This window comes from Chiloscyllium plagiosum, unplaced genomic scaffold (assembly GCF_037043375.1).
Source record: "Chiloscyllium plagiosum isolate Xiang-an unplaced genomic scaffold, Cpla_swu_hap1 HiC_scaffold_11, whole genome shotgun sequence".
Lineage (NCBI taxonomy): Eukaryota > Metazoa > Chordata > Chondrichthyes > Orectolobiformes > Hemiscylliidae > Chiloscyllium > Chiloscyllium plagiosum.
The window spans coordinates 49,530,648-49,554,349 of NW_028270149.1; the positions used below are offsets into that span (position 1 = coordinate 49,530,648).

At 39.1% G+C, this 23,702-nt stretch overlaps 1 protein-coding gene across 6 annotated transcripts in view; it reads left to right on the forward strand.

Annotated features, from left to right (window-relative positions):
- The window catches only part of nhsl2 (NHS-like 2), a 357,452-nt gene that overhangs the window by 287,843 nt on the left and 45,907 nt on the right, over positions 1-23,702 (forward strand). Inside the window, exon 1 of one of the 6 annotated variants that reach the window (XM_087992040.1) lies at positions 12,348-12,537. The exons of the other annotated variants lie outside the window; for them this stretch is intronic. The gene's annotated coding sequence lies outside the window, so the exon portion shown is untranslated. Of the gene's footprint in view, positions 1-12,347; positions 12,538-23,702 lie in introns of those variants that run through there. 6 annotated transcript variants of the gene reach the window in all.

A 23,702-nucleotide genomic window follows, 5' to 3' on the forward strand; every position in this document is an offset into this window, starting at 1 on the left:
ATTCCTCCTCCATTGTTTCAACAAATCTTTGAGGGTTTACACAACAGTTATTTCCTTTGTGAACTATCCAAATAGAAACATTGCAACTGTGAGGATTTTTCAATATCCTCTCCACCCACTCCATCTCTGGAGTATGGAAAGGAAGCTTAGTGCTCTGGCTGAGCAAACCATTACATATTAGCATGTGGCTTTCCAGTTAAGAACCACCCAGATGACACCATACAGCTATAATATTATGTAATTTAGTTGAGTCATTGTGGACCAGATGAATCTGAATTCAGTGCTTATCAGATTGCAGTAGAAAGCAGCATCTCCTCATTGTGATTATTTATTTAGAGTTTACTTGTGTCATCTGGAGTCATTCTTTTAAGTTCCAGGGTCAGCACTACTACTCCTGCAGCTACCTTGTCAATCTATGCAAATAGTGATGTAAATTAGTCCTTAAAGCAATTAACTCTCAATGTGAGAGGAGAAGCATACTTATTCAAAGCTTTACTAAGTAAAGTGAGCTGGTACAGTGAAAAAAAGCCTGATAGGGTAAGTGTTAAGATTATCTCTGTGGGACATGGGGCTTGAACAGTGGGCTCACCTGATGGCTCAGATTCCTTATATGAAATTTAGCGGTATCCGCTAACAATTGCAAAGCTTAAGCCTCCCGTTCCAACAGATAGATATAATTGGTCCTTCCACCATTTCTTTCTACTGCCTCAAATAGAGATATCTGCAATTAAAACGTGTTCTTTTTGTATTTCAGATTATTTTAGTTTCTGAAGTACAGTCTGTTTCAGCTTTCCTTTTGTGTGTACTGTCATTTAACTACCTCCTAAGCTTTTCATGTTTTTTTTTAATGTAGTTGGGGCTCCTCAGTAGAATGGTTATTCATTTTAAGCTAGTTTCTGGAATATTTGCTTTGCATAGAAATTTTAATATGGAAACAGGCCTCGTTTTGAATTAAGCACAGAATACTAAGCAGACATGGAGTATCCAGAATAAAGCCTGGAATGGGATAGTGGGAAATTCCGGTGGTGATGGTGTTGACCTTCCTCAGTTTGAAATTCTTACCTGGGCCAGAAAGATTTATTCAGAAATAAATGTTTTCTGCTTTAACTGGTAATTATTTCACATTTCTGGCAAACAAAATTTGTTTTGAATTATCTTGAAGTTTTCACTCCAAAAAGATGGTTGTTTAGAAAATGGATCAGTGGATTAGAGCCTGTAATTCTGAGACTAAGATTAAAGGACATCACAAAAAAAACACTTGCATTTATGCAGAAAGCTAAAGAAACACAAGTAAAATCCAGGCTTTTTCTGCTCCCAGTAATTGACTGCTTGCTTCATTGGAAAGATGGTTTCTGTTTTCATCAGAATTCCTTCTTTGGCAGAAACTGGCTCACTCTTGGGAGTAGCAGGGATTTGCCTGGAGCTTGTTTTGTGGATCAAGTAGCCTCAAACAGCAGTAAACAGAAATGCATTGAACACAAACCCTTTCCTGATACTTTAAATATGAAATACTGAATAATAAAGTCCAATTAGTCATTCTTAGAGAATATTACCCTGCAGCGCATAGTTTTTTTTTCCACGGTTGATAATGAATGGTGGAGTATCAAATTTAGTTAATGTGTTCAACACTCAGGGAAAGGGTCAGATTCAAGGGATGTTTTAATTATGGTTTACAGATTTTTCGTAATCTTATAAAAGAGATTCCCTCTTTGTTTAAACATACACTAATTACAAGCTCTTTTTGTTTCAGAATATATATCACAGTGATATATATATTATATATATACATATATCAGGCTGAATAGCATATTATTGTTTAATGTGCTTGAGCTTTTGTGATCAGTTTTCTTTGAACATTTCTAAATTTCTTGTTTTGTTCAGGACAATATGCAATGCCAACTAGAGAAACCCCAAGTAGCCAAGTTGTTTCAATCACCTCAAGGTGATAGATTGCTAGAAAACTCTCCAAACTAAAAGTCATTGTTCATAAATCTTTTATGCAGTCATTTTAGTTTATTATCAGAGAAACATTTAAAATTGTACAACATTTACCAGTTGCAGCAAATTTCTAACAAATTCATATTTAAAGTTCTGTGATCATTTAAGCATGTACAAACAACCTAAACATTGTTAAGCAACAGTTAATGTTTGTTACTAGTTTGTGTTTTCAATTATGTGGCCTGTTAACCTTCCACCCTGAGAGAGGCTGGAGTTCACAAACAGAGGTTGAACTACTGGTTGGTGACAATAGCTTTCACATTTTTAAAGTTATTTAACTTCTTTTTCAGCCATTGATTACAGTGAAGCCAGAAATAAATGTAAAATTAACAAATATGGAAGGCAAAGTTCTATTATGAAGTGTTATTAAATATTCATAAAGAATACATAGAGGAAATGCAATAGTTGCTCGTTCCTGTCTGCTACAAAAATAAAATAGGAAAGATGGCCTGACTGTCTAACAAAGGAAGTTAGGATCATATTAGATCCAAGGAAGTGGGGGAGAGAAAGGCTAAAACAAGCAGCACAACTGAGAATCTGGAGCAGCTTGAATTTCAGACAAGGATATGGTGGCTGAGTGGTTAGCACTGCTGCCTTACAGCACCAAGGGCCCCAGGTTCAATTCCAGCCTCTGACAACTGTGTAAGCTCCCCACAGACATTCTCTGCATGGGTTTCCTCCTGCAATCCAAAGATGTGCAGGTTAGGTGAATTAGCTATGCTAAATTGCCCTTCGTGTTCAGAGATGTGTGAGTTATGTACATTATTTAGGGATAAATGTAGAATAATAGAGGCAGGGGAATGGATCTGGGTGGATTACTGTTTAGAGGGTCAGTGTGGACTTGTTAGGCCAAATGGCCTGTTTCCATGCTGTTGGAATTCTATGATGAGATAAAAGGATTGATATTAGAGGAAAATAGACTATGAGCTAATTGTAGCATTTTCTATATGTTTCTGAAAAGAAAAAGATTAGTGAAAACAAAGGTAGATCTTTTAAAGTCAGAAACAGAAGACATTATAATGGGGAACAAAGATGGCAGATTAATTAAGTACATATTTTGTTTTGGTATTCACAAAAGAGGACTCAAATAATATTCCAGAAATGTTGGGGAAGATCAATCTGGTGAGAGGGAGGAACTGAAGGAAATCAGTTGTTTTAGGAAAATGGTGCTTCGTAAATTGATGGGACAAAAGGTCAATGTATCTCTAGGGCCTGATAATCTACAAATCACATTAGTTTTGGAAGTGACCCTGGAAATAGTGGATGCATTGGTGGACATTTTTCAAAATTCTACAGATTCTGGAATGTTTTCTATGGATTGGAAGGTAGCTAATTTAGTTCCACTTTAAAAAAACACAAAATGGAGGTAGATAGAAAATAGGGAATTTATAGGCTGGATAGCCTGATGTCTGTAGTAGAGAAAATGTTGGAGTCCATCAGAAAAGATTTAATAGCATAGCACATGTAAAACATTAACAGAATTGGACAGAGTCTGCAAATCTATTGAAATTTTTCCAAGATATACCTAATAGAGCTCATAAGAGAGATCCAGTGGGTGTGATTTACTTGGATTTTCAGAAGGCTTTGAATAAGTTCCCCAGTCAGAGATGAGCACGTAAAATTTAATGTGCATGCATTTGGGGATAGTTCCTGACATGGATAATAAACTGGATGGCAGACAAGAAACACAAAGTAGAATTAAAAAGATCTTTATTTGAGTGGTAGGCAGTGCACTAGTGGGGTTTAGTCCAGGGAGGTGGTGGCCTAGTGGTATTTTTGCTAGATTTTTGATCCAGGTAATGCCCTGGGGGACTAGGTTCAAATCCTACCATGGCAGATAATAGAATTTGAATTCAATAAAATATCTGGAATTAAGTCTAATGATGGCCTTGAGTCATTGTTGATTGTCAGGAAAATAAACATATGGTTCACTAATGTCCTTTAGGGAAAGAAACAGCAATCCTTACTTGGTCTGGCCTACATGTGACTCCAGATCCACAGCAATGTGGTTGACTCATAATTGCCCTCTGGGCGATTAGGGATGGGTAATAAATGCTGCCTAGCCAGAGATGCCCTCATCCTGTGAATGAATTAAAAAATAATTGAAGTGTTTGGATTCCAGTTGTTCATCATTTTTATTAATAGTCTAAATGTAATATCTCTACGTTTGCAGATGAGACAAAGCTAGATGGGAAGGTGAGCTGTGAGGAGGATGTAGAGATTTGGACAAATTGAGTGAATAGGCAAATGCATGGCAGATGAAATACAATGTGAGGCTATCTTTTTTTGGTAGCAAAAATAGGAAGGCAGATTATTATGTGAATGGTGATAAATTGGGAAAGAGGTGTACGAGACCTGTGGGACTTTGTATACCAGTTACCAAAAGTAAGCATTTAGGTGCAGAAGGCAGAAGGTGAAATAATTCCACAAAGGCTGGTGCCCTATCACCAGGCCACCCTTTTATATACATGTGCACAGTTCATTACACTGACCCAGCTAGCACTACTAGAGTGAGCAAAGCCCCTGACACTCCTGTTTATATCTGTCTATGTCTTATTTGGCTATAGAAGGAGTGCAACAAAGATATACTTGTCTGATTCTTGTGATGGCAGAATTGATACATGAAGAAAGATTGATTAGGATATTATTCACTGGAATTTAGAATGGGGCAGGGCTTCTCAAACCTATGAAATACTAACATGATTATGCAGGGTGAATGCAGGAAAGATGTTCCTGATGACTGGGGAGTCAGAAACAGGGATCATCATCTATGGACACAAGGTAGGCCATTTTAAACTGAGATGGGAAGAGAAATTTTGTTACGCAGCAGAAGTGGTGAAGCTGTGCTATTCTCTACCACAGAAAGCAGTTGAGGCCAAAACATTAAATATTTCCGAGACGGAGTTGAATATAGTTGATAGAGCTAAAGGGGTCAAAGCGTATAGGGAGAAAGCAAGAACAGGGCATGAAGTTGGAAGATCAGCATGATAATATTGAATTGCAGAGCAAGCTTGAAGGTCTGAATGGCCTACACATAACTAAGTTTCATTAAATCTTGAATCTACTTGGAGCTCTATTTAAAGCTCCTAAGGCTCCATTCCCCTTAGCGACTGTTGCCAAGCACTGTTGTGACATTTCCAATGTTTTCTCAGCTCTCACATCCTGACCTGTTTCCTGATTGACATTATTCATTTTGCAATCCCAGTTCCAACTGATGACACCAAGATGCAACATTTTGCAATTGAGTGTCATAATTCTCTGAATCAAATTAGCTTTCATTTAGTTTTGTTATTACCCTGACTTCTCCCATACGTGCTGAAAGTATACATTTATGTAAAAAGTTAATTTCATTTGGCTCTGATGTTTATTTGACTATGATTGTCACAAAATATCAGACCTACACTAGGTATTCTTTCAGATTCAGTATCACCATTCTCTTGCTCAATTAAATTCCACTATTTTTTAATGATGAGTTCATCTTTTTACTACCCAATATCTAGTTATGCCTTGATATGATCCAATGACTTGAATAGGGAAACTCATTGTTCTATGAACTTGTAGATTGCACAGATAATCTTAAATAATAATGTCAAACTTGTCAATGTACAGATTTCCATAATGCAATCAACTACCTGTTGTTCTGTAAGACAAGTGGTTGTTCTTGTTAAGACCCACCTGGTCTTCCATTGATAATTAGCAGGTCTTTTTACTCTGCATTGAAAAAAGAATTGGTAGTAACACTACACCTCAATCATCCAAACCCCAAAGCAACACTGTCATCAGTGGTGAGTGCCATAACTGAATACCTCAATGTTGCATTCATGGAGGAAATCAATTCAGCTATAGAAAGATGAAATTTCAGATCTTGCAACACAGTCTGTTACCTATATTTGAACCAAGGCTGTGATGAGGTCAAGAGTGGAGAGGTCCTGTTGGAATCCAATGTGAGCAGGTATTGCCAAGTCGCTAGTGCTTGATAACACTGTTCATGATCTCTTCCATCATTTTCCTGCTGATCAAGAGCAGACTGATGTAGTGATAATTGGCTGGGTTGGATTTGTGCTATTGTTTTGAGTATAGGGCATACCTAATCAATTTTCTCATTGTGGGTAGAGGCTGGTGACGTAGCTGTTCTGGAACTACTTTTCTTGTGGCAAAGCTAGTTCTGGACCAGGTTGTCAGAATTGTTTTTGAAATGTTGTAAAGGCCCATAGCCTTTACAATATCCAGTGTCTTCAGCCATTTCTTGATATCACATGGAGTGAACTGAATTGGCTGACGACTGGCTAACACTGGTAGGACATTTCCGAGGAGGCCAAAGTCATCCACTTAGCACATTTCACTGAAGATTGTTGCAAATATTTCAACCTTAGCTTTGCACTGATGTGTTTGGCTCCCCATCGTTGGAGATTGGGATATTTGTGGAATCTCCTGCTCCAGTGAGTTGTTGTTTCAATTGTTCACTATTGTTCACAAATGGATGTAGCAGGACACCGGAGTTTAGATCTGATCTGTTGTTGTAGAATCTCTTAGTCCTATCAAACTCACATAGCTAATGCTGTTTACATGTAGTTCTGTGTTGTCATTCCAAGACACTGGATTGAAGCTTAATTTTCAAGTATTCCACTCTTCTGTGGGCCACAACTGATCCTCTGACTTGATGGTAATGGCAGAACTGGAGATATGCTGGGCCAGGAAGTTACACATTATGTTTCATTCCAATTCTACTGCTGCAAAGGGCCCACTGCACTTCCTTAAATGTCCAGTCTGGAATTGCTTGATCTGCTTTTTATCGATGTGATTCAGCACGATGTGGTGTTACAAGACACAATGGAGGAATCCTTAATATAAACAATTTGTCTCCAGAAAGAGTAGCAATGATGGTCATTGCTAATAGTGCTTTCATGAACAAATGCATATGCAGCAGAGAGATTTGTGAGGATGAGGTCAAATATATTTTCCCCCATTTATTAGTTTCTTCGCCAGCTGCTGCAGATACAATCAAACTGTTATGTCCTTTAGGACTCAAAGGACTCAGTCAGTAGTTGAAAAGCTGAGCCGGTCTTTGAGTTGGCCATTGAAGTACCCCACCCAGCATTGATTCTGTCCCTCAATCACTATATTTCCTTCCACTGTTGCTCAACATGACTGGAAACGAATTCATCTGCTGAACTGGGTGTTTGTGGACAGTGTATAATAAACAGTGGGAGGTTTTCTTGGCCATGTTTGACTTGATGCCGTGAGACTTCATAAGGTCCAGAGTCAATGTTGAGGACTATCATGGCATCACCCTCCTGTTTTGTATACCAATGTACCATGCACTTCTGTTCGGTTTGTCCTACCAATTCTCCCAATTTTGGCACTAGCCCCCAGAGATTGGTTTAAAAACTTGTGCAGAATTGTTAAGTTTGTATTTTCCACTGTTGTTTCTAATGCCCAGGTGGTCCACTTGCTTTCATTCCTTTGTTTTATCTAAACAATAAGAATTTTCAAGTGTGGCTTGCTTGGCTAACTTAGAGTTAACTGGATTGCTCTGGATCTCGATTTGTGTCTACCCCAGTCCAGATAAGGACCGCAGATTTCCTTCCACAAAGGACAATAGTGAACAAGAGCATTTTTTAAAATCCCAATCAAACTCTTATGTAGTTGCTGTTTTCACATATATTTCATATAACATACAGTTTTAAAATTCAAATTCTATATCTGCCATGTTGAAATTCAAACTGGAGTCCTCAGAACATTAGTTGGGTTACTGGATTTCTAGTCCATCAATAATACAAACATGACATTACTTTGAGTCACAGTTTCTTTGCTATTTCTTGATGGACACCTTGGAATACCCTCCCTAATTGTGGATCATGGTTGTACCTATCCCAAATGGACTGAAGCACTTCAATAACTTTTTTCATCTTTGAGTGACAAGTTGTTGATAGAAGCATGATTGAGGCAATGTGCATTGATGTAATATGGCATTTTAAAGATCAATTCACTGATCTTGGCCATTTATGTGAGGCCATTGAGAAGCTTACTGCACTGTGTACAATTGCATGAGGCTAGATTCCTGCCAGTTGATAAGGCTCTAACTGCTTTCTCGGAGATTGTGTGGAGAACCTTCTGCCTCCTGTCGATTGAGAAGGTTGTAAGCATTAATATTAAAGAGTGCCTGAAGCACAGCCCACTTTGATAATGTCATAGGGGTTCGATGTGAGCTCAGGATCTTAAGCGAGTCAGATCTACTGTCTCAGTATTTTTCTCTGCAATGATGTTTGTCATCTCAATGGAATTTTTATCTAGTTGTTATCATGCAATAAACTACAAGAATGTCTTCTCACAAGACTAACAGATGTTTCTTCTCTATTTCACTAGGGGAAGAAGGCCCTGAATATCCCTATCCTAATAGAATGTGATGATAGTAAATAGGTCATATAATGTGATGAAGTCTCCTCTTGCGACACTCTCCTTTTGCCCACTTCCTCCGCTAAGGCACTGAGCATGGTGTACAAGAAGATTAGATTACAACTTCTGCCTTTTTGCATCATACATCAGTGTTTATCTTGTTGACACTCCTGTCTGCAACCAGTTCCAATACCTGCTCCAGCTGCACACATTTCTCATTTTAAATGCTTACCATAAGAGCATAATAAGATGCTTACTGCAGCTATATATGGTTGGGTTTAGCGGTGCTAGATTAACACAAGCTTAACACAAGGTCTTCTGTTGCAGGATGCACTCTCTCAGTGACATTTTAACATATTTTGTGCGCTGTTTGCAATGGAAGCAACGGGCGTAGATTCAATATAGATAATCTTTGTTTGGACTCCATCCAACTTTAAAGCCTCTGTGTTGAGTCTTTAGCTACCATCTTTCTTACAGTTTCTCAATCTCATCTGGATCTTTACTTTTCCTGTCAGTGTCTAAAGATGAGCGTGATAGTGTGTTTCTCATACAGTGTCACAATTTAAAAGTCACAAGGATAAAATGAGAGATACAGTACAGTATAGAGATATCTATAGTCTGAGGAGGCAAAAGACAATAATGGTCCACCCTTCACATACCTCATAATAATGGAAAATGAATGTAAGTGATAAATGAACTGAATTATTTTGTGGGATCACTGCATGCAAAATATATGAGGAGGCCGAAAGAAGCTGAAGAGAAATCCAGGGAACAACATATTCAAAAGGACATAATGAGGTTCATGGGTAATATGGAATGTTACAAAATCATCATAATGGCTTCATAGGTGGTAGATATTGTTTATCAAAGCTCCAGGAGTTCTCAAAAAATATTGTGAAGATAGAACACCTTTGCGATCTATTAGAATCATCTTTACTCAGTCTTACATCCATTTACAAAGTTACAAGTTCATATATATCCTAACCCACTTATATATAGTTTCAGTAAGTATCTTATTTTGCTTTTATGGTAAGCATTATCTCAAGACCACTAAATCAACTTAAGCCAAATTAAATGATGAACAGTCCTTAAAAAGGTAATGAAACAAAAAGTCAAATGTGAAAGCAAATTTAAAAACAAATTAAAATGGTTCAGGTGGAAATAATGCACTCCAACCCCTGTGATATCCACTGAATTTAGAAGGCCGCAAGGTAATCACGGTTATAACGCTCCCCAACTATGCCCCTTGCCGGGGCCTTGTTTAAGGCCATAATAGTCACGCCCAAGAGCAGACCCATGAGGATGCCCTCTGACCTACTCACATCTTTCTGAACAGGGTGGCCAAAGACCATAGAGCGAGGCTGAAGTGCAACCAAAATCAAGGATCAACCCCCTCCAAGTGAAACTGGAGCTGTAGTCTAGCGCACTCAGTGTACCTGCAGAACACTGACTCCTCCAAGGCACTGAAAATACGTGCATCCTAGGCGTCAGTGAAACATCTTGATTGCCTATTGCGTGAGTTTGCTGTATGCAGTACTCTCCCTACCAAATCCTTGATGTTAAAGGTATTGTTACATCAGCTTAAGTGAAATTCCAATTAATGTCCATTTCACAGAATTAAAGACAATTAACAAAGGAAGACTCAGTAGATTTTCACACCACAACTAGCATTTACATAGCATTTGTGAAGTAGTAACATTCTCAAGTTACATTTCAAAGGCATAATCAAAGCAAATTTAATAATTTTCAGCATCGGAATGAGCAAACAATTGGTTAAAAAGGCACATTTTAAGGACCATCTTAAAGAAGGAAACAGACTAAGGAAGTGGAAATGTTTAGGGAGAGAATTACAGAATTTGAGCCTTGGCATCAGGGATGCTGAAAAGCCTAAGAATGCACATATCTTGGGTTGAGGAGGTTCCAGAGATGAAGCGTGGGAACATGGAGGGATTCAAGAACAAGATAAGCATTTTTAAATCTATACTGAGTGTCTTTGAAAAATTACAGGGAGAATGGGGGAGATTTTTGAGCTGATTCACTTACTGAATGAATCAGAGGATGGAAAGGTTTGTTGTTAAGGAAGCAACCATTTTAAACAGCTGACTAACAGGGTATCAGAGGGGTTGGTTCTAGGCCAGTTTTGTGATATCAAATTTTAATGATTTATAAAAAAAGCTGGTAACCAAGCTCTGCATGTGTGGTAATTCCAATTTATAAACTAAGTAATCATAAACACACATGACCACCTGGGTGATTGGCATAAGAATGGGAAATGTTTAGTACAAAAAAGGCAACATTAGTTTGAAAAATGGAAGGAAATGAAAGGATCTTTTAAATGTGGACAATTGTCAGGAAATGATATGGGAGAAGATTCTAAAAATTTTGTGAATGCATCCTTAAACTGACCACACAATGTGAAGATGTGATGAAAAGGCAAGTAGGAAATGACAGTGAGTCAGCTCGTGCAAAAGAGCAGTTCCCTGCCCCCCACCCCACATTCAGGAAGTGATAGTTTCAAGAAAGTATTTGTTTGCAACCATAGCGACTATCAAATTCTGAACATAGAACAATTTCGTGGGTTTGGAATGGTGGGATAGTGAGGGGAAGACAGCACGGTGTCGTTGGAGTAGATACAAATTTTGAGAAGTAAGTTAATAAATAGAATTAAGCCTGTTCTAGAAGGAAGGACTATAAACACTGGTGATGTTTGAATAGAGGAAATGATACTGTGATATTATTATGGACCTCAAGATATTGTAGGGTGCTAATAAATTGATCTCCAGAAAGATGTTTGATATTAACCCTCTAGTACAAGGAGGTACAAATTCAAACTTAGATGAGAATAGGTAAAAGCACATTTTAGAAATGTAATGTACATGTGAAATTGCTTAATCAATGAGGCAAATCCCCCCCCCAACAATACAAAACATATCAACAGGGAGATACATTTTCAATTGATAGGTTTTATGAATGAGCATGAAAGAGAGCAAAGTCTCTAATTTTTGCCACTAGCCCAGCAAATCAGTGTTTTTTCCAATCCTGGCAAGTACATTGTTCTGAAAGACATTGGGGCATCTTGGAGAAAGGCGACTGTGGATTATTTAAGTATGTTTCCTTGTACTGTGATGTTTTGGAAATTGCTTGTGTTTAAAGCAGCTGTCCTATCTGTCACATCTGGGGCATTTGAGTTTCAAAACCTATAAATGAGTTGCATGATTTTTTACAGAACAATATTCGAAGTAAAAATTAAACCACAAGCATGAAATTTGTGAGAGCTCAAAATCAAACGAAAACAAGAAAGCCCACGCGCAAAGGTATTGTACTGCACAGCAGCAAAAAATTGAGACCTCTCATCTGTTCAAAGTCAAACTTCCATCATTTACAGTTGTAGACTGAAACATGGAGCTGTGTTTTACATGAACCCTAGCTTCAACTTGTTGAGGTAAAAGTTCTGCCTCCTTGTTTCTGCACTTACAGTATATTCTGCATTCATAGACAGGGGTCAGTGTGGGGGCAATGTGGGGAGACAACCAACACTAGAACGTGGTTTATTCTTGAGTAAGTTTTTGTACCAGCTAGTATGAAGGGTTCAGTAGTAGAAAATATCTAATTTGAGGCACTGATGTCCCGGAAGATAAAGTTATCTTAATTTCACAGCCTCCAACACTTTCAGATCATTGAACAGTATCACAATAAAACTGTTTATAAGTTGCAGAGGACTATTTTTAGTGAGAAAGGGGCAGAACCCTGCTAAACACTGGCCCAGGCTTGAACTCCTTTATCAGGGCAGCTTCGTACTTAGATGGAGAGGGAGTACATGCATAGTGATTGAGGTATTTACAAACTGACACTTGGAGAACCACCCTTCCCTTCTGAAAGTGAAATAAAGTAGCTAGATCTTCTTTTGTTACGGGGTGTGGTGATGTCTCTATATATTTTGTGTTTGCTTAAAAAAACGGTTGATGTAATGCAGACATTTGAGGAACTACGAAACTCATTTTTTCGAACAGCTTATTATATATCAACCACATTTTCCCAGTGAATAGTGTTTTTGCTAGCTGCAGACAGCCTGTACACTGAGGTGTCATGTGCTGCTGTTTACTGAAAGCCTGGATTGATACATTGTAGTTGGAACAATTCAAAGTAAGTACAATCACTGGAGGTTAGTGACTTGGATGGATGGGTACACTCATCGACTGAATAGTTGTGTGAATTACAGTTTTCCTTTAGTGTGTATACTATTTTGTTTCTTGTATTATCTTACTTCAACCCAGGAGGTTTATAAAGCAAAGTACCTGCAACTTTATTGCAATGTTGATGCTTTTTAACTTTTAGGAGAAGAGTTTTGTGGGTGATGGCACAAATTGGGCAGTGCCAGATCATCTGCCAGTTAGGCTCAGTGCCTGATATTCCATTTAATTGCAGTGTCTGCAGTTAAATATCAGGTGCTATGGATAACAGGCATTTGATCTGACACCACCAGTTTCACAGTATCTCTGACACAAATTTCCATCCAGAAAATTGTCATAATTTAGTCTAACGTTGCAATGTAGTATAATGGGAGTACTGTAAGAGATGCTGTCTCTTCAGTGAAATTTACAAGGAGCTATTGTTTAGGTGAATATAAAGAATTTAAGGGTAATACTTGAACATGAATAGTACTATGAAAGAAACAGAATGACTTGTCTGTCAACATGTCTGCTGTTTGTTTGATATTGTGTATAAATTAACCTCTGCATTTGCTAATATAGGCACAAGAAGTAAGTATGACAAATAATTAATTGAGTGTGAAGCACTTTGGAATACCCCACGGAAGTCATTAGGAAATGCAACCTGTTCTATCTGAAGGAAAGCATTGTTTCAAATTTAATCTGTGTGACCTACTGATTGGAATTAAAGGAAATAGTTCAAATGATTTGGCGCTATGACCTGGCATTCTGGGTTGAACATTTTGAAGGCGAGCAGGGGCAGGACTGGAGTGGGGCAGGCCTGGAATACCTTGTCATTTATTGATGTGCTAATTGGAGAGCAACATCCACCATTGAGCCATTTTCAAGCAGACCCTGTCAGGAATGGAATGGCAGCTGTCCACAAAGTTTCTGCCTCATGCTGACTGAAAATGTTAATGGCCAATGCAGGAGGACCAGTATGCCAGAAAGATTTAATAGCTAAAAGGATAACACGAGATGTCATGTTTTAAGACTTTTAGTGTAACTCAAGACTAATAACACTATTGACTGAATACCATTTATATAGACAACTTATAATTTAAACAATAATGAATAACTTTTCCCTCTTTCTAGTTTTACATTTATTGAGCTCATGCTAAGCAAATCTTATAACCTCATTTTAATTCCATTTGAGTGTGGTCCTTCCAATTTGAACACAAGCTGTCACCCACATCCCTGCAATGGTGAACCGCAAAGTTTCAACATCTAGCTGCGCTCTCTCTCCCAGTTCCTGACAGGTTAGCTCAGTCTCTGAGTTTTGAAGAATATCCTAGGCTTGCAGAGGAGAACAGAGAACAGTTTCTATCTGGAATCATAGAGATGTCCAGCACGGAAACAGACTCTTCGGTCCAACCCGTCCATGCCGAGCAGCTATCCCAATCTAATCTAGTCCCATTTGCCAGTACTTGGCCCATATCCCTCTAAACCCTTCCTATTCATATACCTAATCCAGGTGTCTTTTAAATGTTGCAATTGTACCAGCCTCCACCACTTCCTCTGGCAGCTCATTCCATACACGCACCACCCTCTGCGTGTAAAAGTTGCCCCTTAGGTCCCTTTCTTTCCTCCTTACCCTAAATCTAGTTCTGAACTCTCTCACCCCAGGGAAAAGACTTTATCTATTTATCCTATCCATGCCCCTCATGATTTTGTAAACCTCTAAAATGTCATGCCTCAGCCTTCAATGCTCCAGGGAAAACAGCCCCAGTCTATTCAACTTTTCCTTATAGCTCAATCCTCCAACCCTGGCAACATAATTTTAAATTTTTTCTGAACCCTTTCAAATTTCACAACATCCTTCCGATAGGAAGGAGACCAGAACTGCATGCAATATTCCAAAAATGACTTAACCAATGTCCTGTACAGCTGCAACATGACTTTCCAACTCCTGGACTAAACACTGTGACCAATAAAGGAAAGCATACCAAACACCTTCTTCACTATCCTATCCACCTGCGACTCTACTTTCAAGGAGCTATGAATCTGCACTCCAAGGTCTCTTTGTTAGCAACACTCCCTAGGACCTAACCATTAAGTGTATAAGTCCTGCTAAGATTTGCTTTCCCAAAATGCAGCACCTTGCATTTATCTAAATTAATCCCATCTGCCACTCCTCAGCCCATTGGCCCATATAACGTGGCAACTTGAATCATATGAGCTAATAATTCAGGAAAAATGGTGATTAGCTATCCATGAGACCTCGCATCTCTCTTATCTTAGAAGTCAATGGACAGTTCAGATGCTCCCACACTCTTGACTCTAATCTCCAGCATTTGCAGTCCTCACTTTCGTCTAGTTAGAGCACACCTTTTTTACAGCTTGATATTTTCATAACTTTTTGCAACTTTGGAGACTCATTTCCACTGTTAGCACAAAGGCTTCTGCCATTGTCTCCAAGCATAAACACCTTACACCTTCTTTCCAATCAAACGATCTGGATCCTCTTCGATCTCTAGTAATCAACAACCTAGTTTTGGGGTCAGGCAGGCTTTAGAACAAGTAAAATGATTTCCTGTGTTTATCTTAACTGAACAACACATTCCCAAAACATGACAATCTTCTAAATCCTATAATTGTAACACTATAAAAATTATGTAGTGATTTGTTTCTGACAAAGTGCACTGTCATAATCCAGATGTTGTTCTCTCGGCATATCCTTGACCCCAGAATGAAAATCCAAGCCTTTTTTATTTGTTGCCCCCCTATTTTGTTTAAATATGATGATTGATAGGGTGATAATTTTCTCCCTAAATTTTCTTCCTCTTCCTAGCCAACCAGATATTTTTCCTGACTTCAGGATGGTTTTGTGATTCACTCATGAAACTAACAGTTCTAAATTATTGATCTTGCAGATTTGGCTAATTGCAGAGTTGGACAATTTTCCATGAGTATATACTTAATTAGACTACAAATTTGAGTTTTTCAGTTCTTCATATGCTGACCTGAACTGCCTAAAACATTAAGCAAGTGAATAAATAACATTGCAGAATGCTTCGGTTGAACAGTCATTTTCTATGTTGTAATTTCTATGTAATTCTATGCAATATGTGGTTTAACAATCAGTCTAAGCAATTTCAACGTTATGAGCATTTTGATCTGAGATTTATCCCCCAATTGATTTCTGCTTTTCAGTTTTCTGAATCACCATTGTAAAGGATGTGATTGGAATGATTTTAAAGGAGCGATTGTAAAAATGTACAGATCTGCACAGAACATGGTTGTGCAAGAGAGATGAGATGTAGAAGAAGGAAGAATGTAAAGAGGTCAGGGTGCAGTTCATTGTTTGAAGTGCAGATGCGAGAGTTCAATTTGGAGCCATTGCATCTTATTCAGTAATGATGCTGAATGCTACTTCCTAAACTTGTGTTGCTATCATGATTTAAGCTTGGCATTTGCCAGTTGATTTTCTGTCAAATTCATAAAAAATGAAAAAAAAGTCAGCTATCAAATGCTTCAGAAATAAAAAGTTCATTCAAAAAACGAAATAAACAACGAGATATTTCTAACATATTCGGTTCAATCTGCATTTGCCTTACCATTATTTTCTATTTAACTGTTAAATCTTAAGGAGTTCCATCCATTCTTATTTTTTTGAGGCATTTTGGCACATACTGGCCAGCAAGGATTTTCAACTGGGCTGTGTATCACCCAGGCAACTCAAGAGCCTTTACCTTAACTGTAGCCCTGGAGGGAGAAAAAAGTCATGGCTTAAGTTAAAAATTGAGGTGAAACTGGGAACTAAGGGAATTTGGGAGATGGGTGCGAGGGATGGTGGATGGGTGATCCTATTTTTCATCATTGATAGACAATCTTGTATAAAACTTTACATTACCTGTAAGGCATAACTTATAAGGATAATAAGGTTTGTGGTTGTTTACGCATCAGAGAGGCAGATATTGTAAATCGAGAAATGATACTAACCATTTTGTTGATCAAAACATTAAAGGAAGTGGTTATGGTCTCAGAGAGGACAGTACAGGAATGAAGCAGTAACTGATTGAAACAGGATTATTGAGACTGAAATCGATGATACCCATCTCAATGACTGAAAAGTTTGATCCCTTTTCCAGGACAGAATGGAACCAAAAGCACTACTATTTATGATGCTGACTCCCCTTCTCCAAGGGCACTGGAAATAGTCATTGTGCCCCTTAAAATATGTAAAACATTTCTCCTAATTTGTAGGGTGAGGAGCAGAGCATGTTTCTTCAGCAGATACTGTAGTTAACTAACAGCCAGAAGAAAATATCTTGTCTTTTTCCTCCTGGCTTTACATTATTCCTACAGGGACACACCCAAAAGAATCATCTCCCACCCCCACATCCACTCTCCTAATATTAGAATTGTACCCTTTAAGTTATACTACCTTTCTTCCCAGTCTCCCTACCAACATATATTGCTTTACATTGCACTCATTTTCATCTGTCCTGCATGCATTCTACTAACCTGACTCTTTCCTCTTTCCCTGTCCTCACAGTTTATAATACTTCAAAGGGCCTGTGTCAACAAAGTGAGCAGTTGAAATTAGTCTCCTCAAAATTAGCATGATTTGGAGATGCCGCAAAATTAGCAAGCTGCCTCTGGTGACTTGCAGTTTCGATATGTATTACTTGCTTACCACAGGAATGTGCTCAAAAAGTGGCCACAATCAATTGCTACTCAAATAAATGGATCAGGGAAATGGCTAAGATAGCATTGGTCTGAAAGATGGGTTAATGTGACCAAAGATTTGAACTGCTATAAATGGGAACAAATTCATCAGAAAGCATGCAGTGATAACTAAAGCTATGGGCTGGAAAAGGAATTGGAATGATAAAGACATCTGTAAGCCACTCAGGAGGTTAAAAATCACAGGCAACATCATCTGTTAAATAAAAAGCTACATATCAAAGAAAGTAGCATATATAATACGAGAAGTTAACAGAGGCAAAATGCAACTACATGTAAGCAATTGACCTGAAATCTTAGGTCAAAATTGACCTACCTTTATAAGGATGGTGCCAGGGTTGGAGGATCTGAGCTACAGGGAGAGGCTGAACAGGCTGGGGCTGTTTTCCCTGGAGCGTCGGAGGCTGAGGGGTGATCTTATAAAGGTTTACAAAATTATGAGGGCTATGGATAGGATAAATAGATAAAGTTTTTTCCCTGGGGTCGGGGAGTCCAGAACTAGAGGGCATAGGTTTAGAGTGAGAGGGGAAAGATATAAAAGAGACCTAAGGGGCAACATTTTCATGCAGAGGGTGGTACGTGTATGGAATGAGCTGCCAGAGGATGTGGTGGAGGCTGGTACAATTGCAACATTTAAGAGGCATTTGGATGGGTATATGAATAGAAAGGGTTTGGAGGGATATGGGCCGGGTGCTGACAAGTGAGACTAAATTGGGTTTGGATATCTGGTCGGCATGAACGGGTTGGACTGAAGGGTCTGTTTCCATGCTGTATATATCTATGACTCTATGACTATGACTCTGTCTGGGATTGGGCTCTGAAAGAATCAATGTTTGTGCTGAACTGATATCATGCAGCTGCTGGGTGTTCAATCTGTTGGAATCTAACACTTTCCGCAAGGTGTTGGCTGACCTGCTGAGTTTTTCCAGCTTTTACTTTGTTCTTATTTGAGATTTCCAGCATCTACAGTATTTTGCTTTTGCTTTCATCCAATACCTGTACATAGTACAGTCAGTTCTGCTAAAACACGAGTTTCTTCAACATAAATTGGCTATAATGTGATTGAAGAATTTCGACCATTATTTGTAGAACATGAACTTTCCTGACCTGTATTGGCTATAACGTGATTATGGTCCCATTGTTTTAAATGGTGCTGCAATTATATGATTTTCATATAACATGGGATCGCATGGAACAGAGCTATCGTGTTCTATGACTGTAGCTTGTCAGGCCTCTTCAGGATGTCCCCTGCACAGCCCAAATGAGAACAATGATAGAATGTGATCTAAAAATATGTTGTTCCACTTTCTCCTAGCTCAGGAACCACACCCTGCAAGATCACCATCTTAGTAGTCAAAGAAAGAGAGCTTTAAACTTTGAAACTTGGAGCATTTGAACACTCATGGATAATCTCAAGGCATCTGAAAAGAGGAACTGCAACTGTATGTGAGCTGTTCGAGTTCCAAATTGGCATTGCACCCTCCATGAAATCTCTCTTAGAGAAGCAGCTGACAAAATAATCAGGGAGATAAACTTTTGATTGAAAGAAATGGCAGACAGTTACTCTGATATCAAGAATAAGATCTAGGATGCTTTATCCAAACTCCCCAGTTATGAAAATTAAAGACTTGGGACACTTCTTCTGCAAATCAGCTGTAACCAATGTGCTACCAACATTTGTAGTTATATCCCAACCGTTGATTCTGAACAAGATCTTAAAGAGAAGTTCTCTTCTGACCTTGATGAAATTCTTTCTGTTATCTTAGAAAAAAACATAATTTTCAGTGTGCTTTTAGTGCCAGGGTTGACTGTGACTCCACTGTCTGCAGTGGAACTATTTGGAAAGCTAATGCAAATGGTATTCTTCTGCCAACAAAATTGAGTTCAGCATAGCCTCATAATAACAAACCTCCTCTTCTGCTGGAGATACTACAAAAAACCCATGTGGAGGCATCATAGATCAAAACACTCTCACACCTCTTGGATTATATCATTCTTTAAGTCAATGATCTAATGATGTTTTTATCACTGCATTCATGTGAGGGACTGATAGCTGTAGGGCAGATCATAGATGTTCTTCATTTCGTGATGAACTTCAACCACTATATTATGTAGACATCACAAGACCCAATGTTCCAAAAGGAAGCAGATCAATCTCAGCCTGAAATCAGTCAACTGAAGAGAAATAATCCAAGTGTGGTTCAATGACCAATCAGGAAACTCTTCACACATCTGTCTCAATTCCCCGAAATTGGAATCATTTATAATAGTGGCCACAAACTTAAAGTATTTTGTTGAATGTAAAATTCTTTAGACCGTCCTGAGATATTGAAAATTCCTTAGATGTAACTCATTTCATATCATATGGGTGTATATAGAGAGTGTATATTGAGAGAAAATTTGAGGAAGGTGCCTGAAGGAACAGGAACAGACATAATGGTAATGTTACATGTGGGGCAAAGCAACAATGAAAGATATGATAGAAAGTCCTTAAAAGTCATACATGTGATTAGACATGTAAAAAATATTCTGTGCTTTGTAAAGGAGAATGTGTTCAGCAAAAAATTTGAATCCATAACTAAATTACTGACAACTGAGCTGAACAAAACTTTGCTACTTTCAGAAGTAGTAGAATATTTTGACACCTAAAATAATGACCGGTGTCTGAAAGGTAAACTGCAAATCAATGAAGCAGAAGTGATGAATGTTGTGGAGGTATGATGTAGAGGTACCAGTATTGGACTGGGGTGGACAGCGTTAAAATCACATAACACCAGGTTATAGTCTAACAGGTTTATTTGTAAGTACTAACTTTCAGAGTACTTCTCCTTTAGCAGGTAACTAGTGGGGCAGGATCATAGGACACAGAATGTTTAGCAAAAGATCAGTGTCATGCAATTAAGAAAAAATAAACAAACTGAGATTGCTGTTCAGTCTTTCATCTTTTAGAATATTTTGCAGGTTTTGGTTCATTAATATGTAAATCCCAGAACGTTTCTCTGTCTATGTCTCTGTGGCTCTGTGTCTCTCTCACTGTCTCTAAACCTATTGCCCAAATCCTAAGGATCTATATCCCTGTGCTCCCCCATCTACTCACGCATCTGTCCAGATGCACCTTTAAAGAATTGACCAAGCCTGCCTCTGCTGGCAACGTGTTCCAGCTACCACCCTCTGTGTAAAGTGCTTTCAGCGCATATCCCTATTAAACTTTTCTCCTCTCACTTTGAACGCATACTCTCTTGTTATTGAATCCCTCACCCTCAGAAAAAGCTTATCTCCATCCACCCTGTCTACACCCTTCGTGATTTTGTAGACCTCAATCAGGTCCACCTTCAATCTCCTTTTTTCTAGTGAAAACAAACCTAATCTATTCTACCTCTCTTCAGAGCTAGCACCTTCCATACCAGGCAACATCCTCGTAAACATTCTCTGCATCGTCTCCAAAGTGTCCACATCCTTTTGGTAATGCGGTGACCAGAAATGCATACAGTATTCTAAATGCGGCCGAACCAAAGTTTTGTACAATTTCAGCATGACCTGCCACCTCTTCTCATCAATACCCTGTCCGATTAAGGCAAGCATACCATATGCCTTCTTGACCATTGTATCCACCTGTGCAGCCATCTTCAGGGTACAATGGACCTGAATTCCCAGATCTCTCCATTCATCAACTTTTCCCAAGGCTCTTCCATTTACAGTATACTTCACTCTAGAATTAGACCTTCCAAATTGCATCACCTCACATTTGCCCAGATGGAACTCCATCTGCCACTTCTCCATCCAAATCTCCAGTCTATCTACATTCTCCTGTATTCTTTGACAGTCCTCAATGCTTTCTGCATTTTTGACAAGGGATAGCGTTACAGCTGTGCTGAGGGAGGATATTCCCAGAAATACACCCAGGGTAGTTATTTGGGTGGAACTGAGAAATAAGAAAGGGATGATCACCTTATTGGGATTGTAATATAGACCCCCCCAATAGTCAGAGGGAAACTGAGAAACAAACTTGTAAGAAGATCTCCGCTATCTGTAAGAATAATAGGTTAGTTAAGGTAGGGGATTTTAAATTTCCCAACATCGACTGGGACTGGCATAATGTTAAAGGTTTAGATGGAGAGGAATTTCTTAAGTGTGTACAAGACAATTTTCTGATTCAGTATGTGGATGTACCTACTAGAGAAGGTGCAAAACTTGACCTACTCTTGGGAAATAAGGCAGGGCAGGTGACTGAGGTGTCAGTGGGGGAGCACTTTGGGCCAGTGACCATAATTCTATTCGTTTTAAAATGGTGATGGAAAAGGATAGACCAGATCGAAAAGTTGAAGTTCTAAATTGGAGAAAGGCCAATTTTGAAGGTATTAGGCAAGAACTTTCGAAAACTGATTGGAGGCAGATGTTCGCAGGTAAAGGGACGGCTGGAAAATGGAAAGCCTTCAGAAATGAGATAACCAGAATCCAGAGAAAGTATATTCCTGTCAGGGTGAAAGGGAAGGCTGGTAGGTATAGGGAATGCTGGATGACTAAAGAAGTTGAGGGTTTGGTTAAGAAAAAGAAGAAAGCATATGTCAGGTATAAACAGGATAGATCGAGTGAATCCTTAGAAGAGTATAAAGGCAGTAGGAGTATACTTAAGAGAGAACTCAGGAGTGCAAAATGGGGACATGAGATAGCTTTGGCAAATAGAATTAAGGAGCATCCAAAGGGTTTTTAAAATATATTAAGGACAAAGGGTACTAGGGAGAGAATAGGGCCCCTCAAAGATCAGCATGGTGGCCTTTGTGTGGAGCCACAGAAAATGGGGGAGATATGAATATTTTGCATCAGTATTTACTGTGGAAAACGATAAGGAAAGTATAAACTGTAGGGAAATAGATGGTGACATCTTGCAAAATGTCTATATTACAGAGGAGGAAGTGCTGGATGTCTTGAAACGGTTAAAAGTGGATAAATCCCCATGACCCGAGAACACTGTGGGAAGCTAGAGAAGTGATTGCTGGGCCTCTTGCTGAGATATTTGTATCATCGATAGTCACACGTGTGGTGCCGGAAGACTGGAGGTTGGCAAACATGGTGCCACTGTTTAAGAAGGGCGGTAAAGACAAGCCAGGGAATTATAGATCGGTGAGCCTGACTTCAGTGGTGGGCAAGTTGTTGGAGGAAATCCTGAGGGACAGATGTACATGTATTTGGAAAGGCAAGGACTGATTCGGGATAGTCAACATGGCTTTGTGTGTGGGAAATCATGTCTCAAAAACTTGATTGAGTTTTTTGAGGAAGTAACAAAGAAGATTGATGAGGGCAGAGCAGTAGATGTGATCTATATGGATTTCAGTAAGGCGTTCAACAAGGTTCCCCGTGTGATACTGATTAGCAAGGTTAGATCTCATGGAATACAGGGAGAACTAGCCATTTGGATACAGAACTGGCTCAAAGGTAGAAGACAGAGGGTGGTGGTGGAGAGTTGTTTTTCAGACTGGAGGCCTGTGACCAGTGGAGTGCCACAAGGATCAGTGCTGGGCCCTCTACTTTTTGTCATTTACATAAATGATTTGGATGCGAGCATAAGAGTTACAGTTAGTAAGTTTGCAGATGACACCAAAATTGGAGGTGTAGTGGACAGCGAAGAGGGTTACCTCAGATTACAATAGGATCTGGACCAGATGGGCCAATGGGCTGAGAAGTGGCAGATGGAGTTTAATTCAGATAAATGCAAGGTGCTGCATTTTGGGAAAGCAAATCTTAGCAGGACTTATATACTTAATGGTAAAGGCCTAGGGAGTGTTGCTGAACAAAGAGACCTTGGAGTGCAGGTTCATAGCTCCTTGAATGTGGAGTCACAGGTAGATAGCATAGTGAAGAAGGCGTTTGGTATGCTTTCCTTTATTAGTCAGAGTATTGAGTACAGGAGTTGGGAGGTCATGTTCCAGCTTTACAGGACATTGGTTAGGCCACTGTTGGAATATTGCATGCAATTCTGGTCTCTTTCCTATTGGAAAGATGTTGTGAAACTTGAAAGGTTTCAGAAAAGATTTACAAGGATGTTGCCAGGGTTGGAGGATTTGAGCTACAGGGAGAGGCTGAATAGACTGGGGCTGTTTTCCCTGGAGTGTCGGAGGCTGAGGGGTGACCTTATAGAGGTTTACAAAATTATGAGGGCTATGGATAGGATAAATAGACAAAGTCTTTTCCCTGGGGTTAGGGAGTCCAGAACTAGAGGGCATAGGTTTAGAGTGAGAGGGGAAAGATATAGAAGAGACCTAAGGGGCAACGTTTTCATGCAGAGGGTGGTACGTGTATGGAATGAGCTGCCAGAGGATGTAATGGAGGGTGGTACAATTGCAACATTTAAGAGGCATTTGAACGGGTATATGAATAGGAAGGGTTTGGAGGGATATAGACCATGTGCTGGCA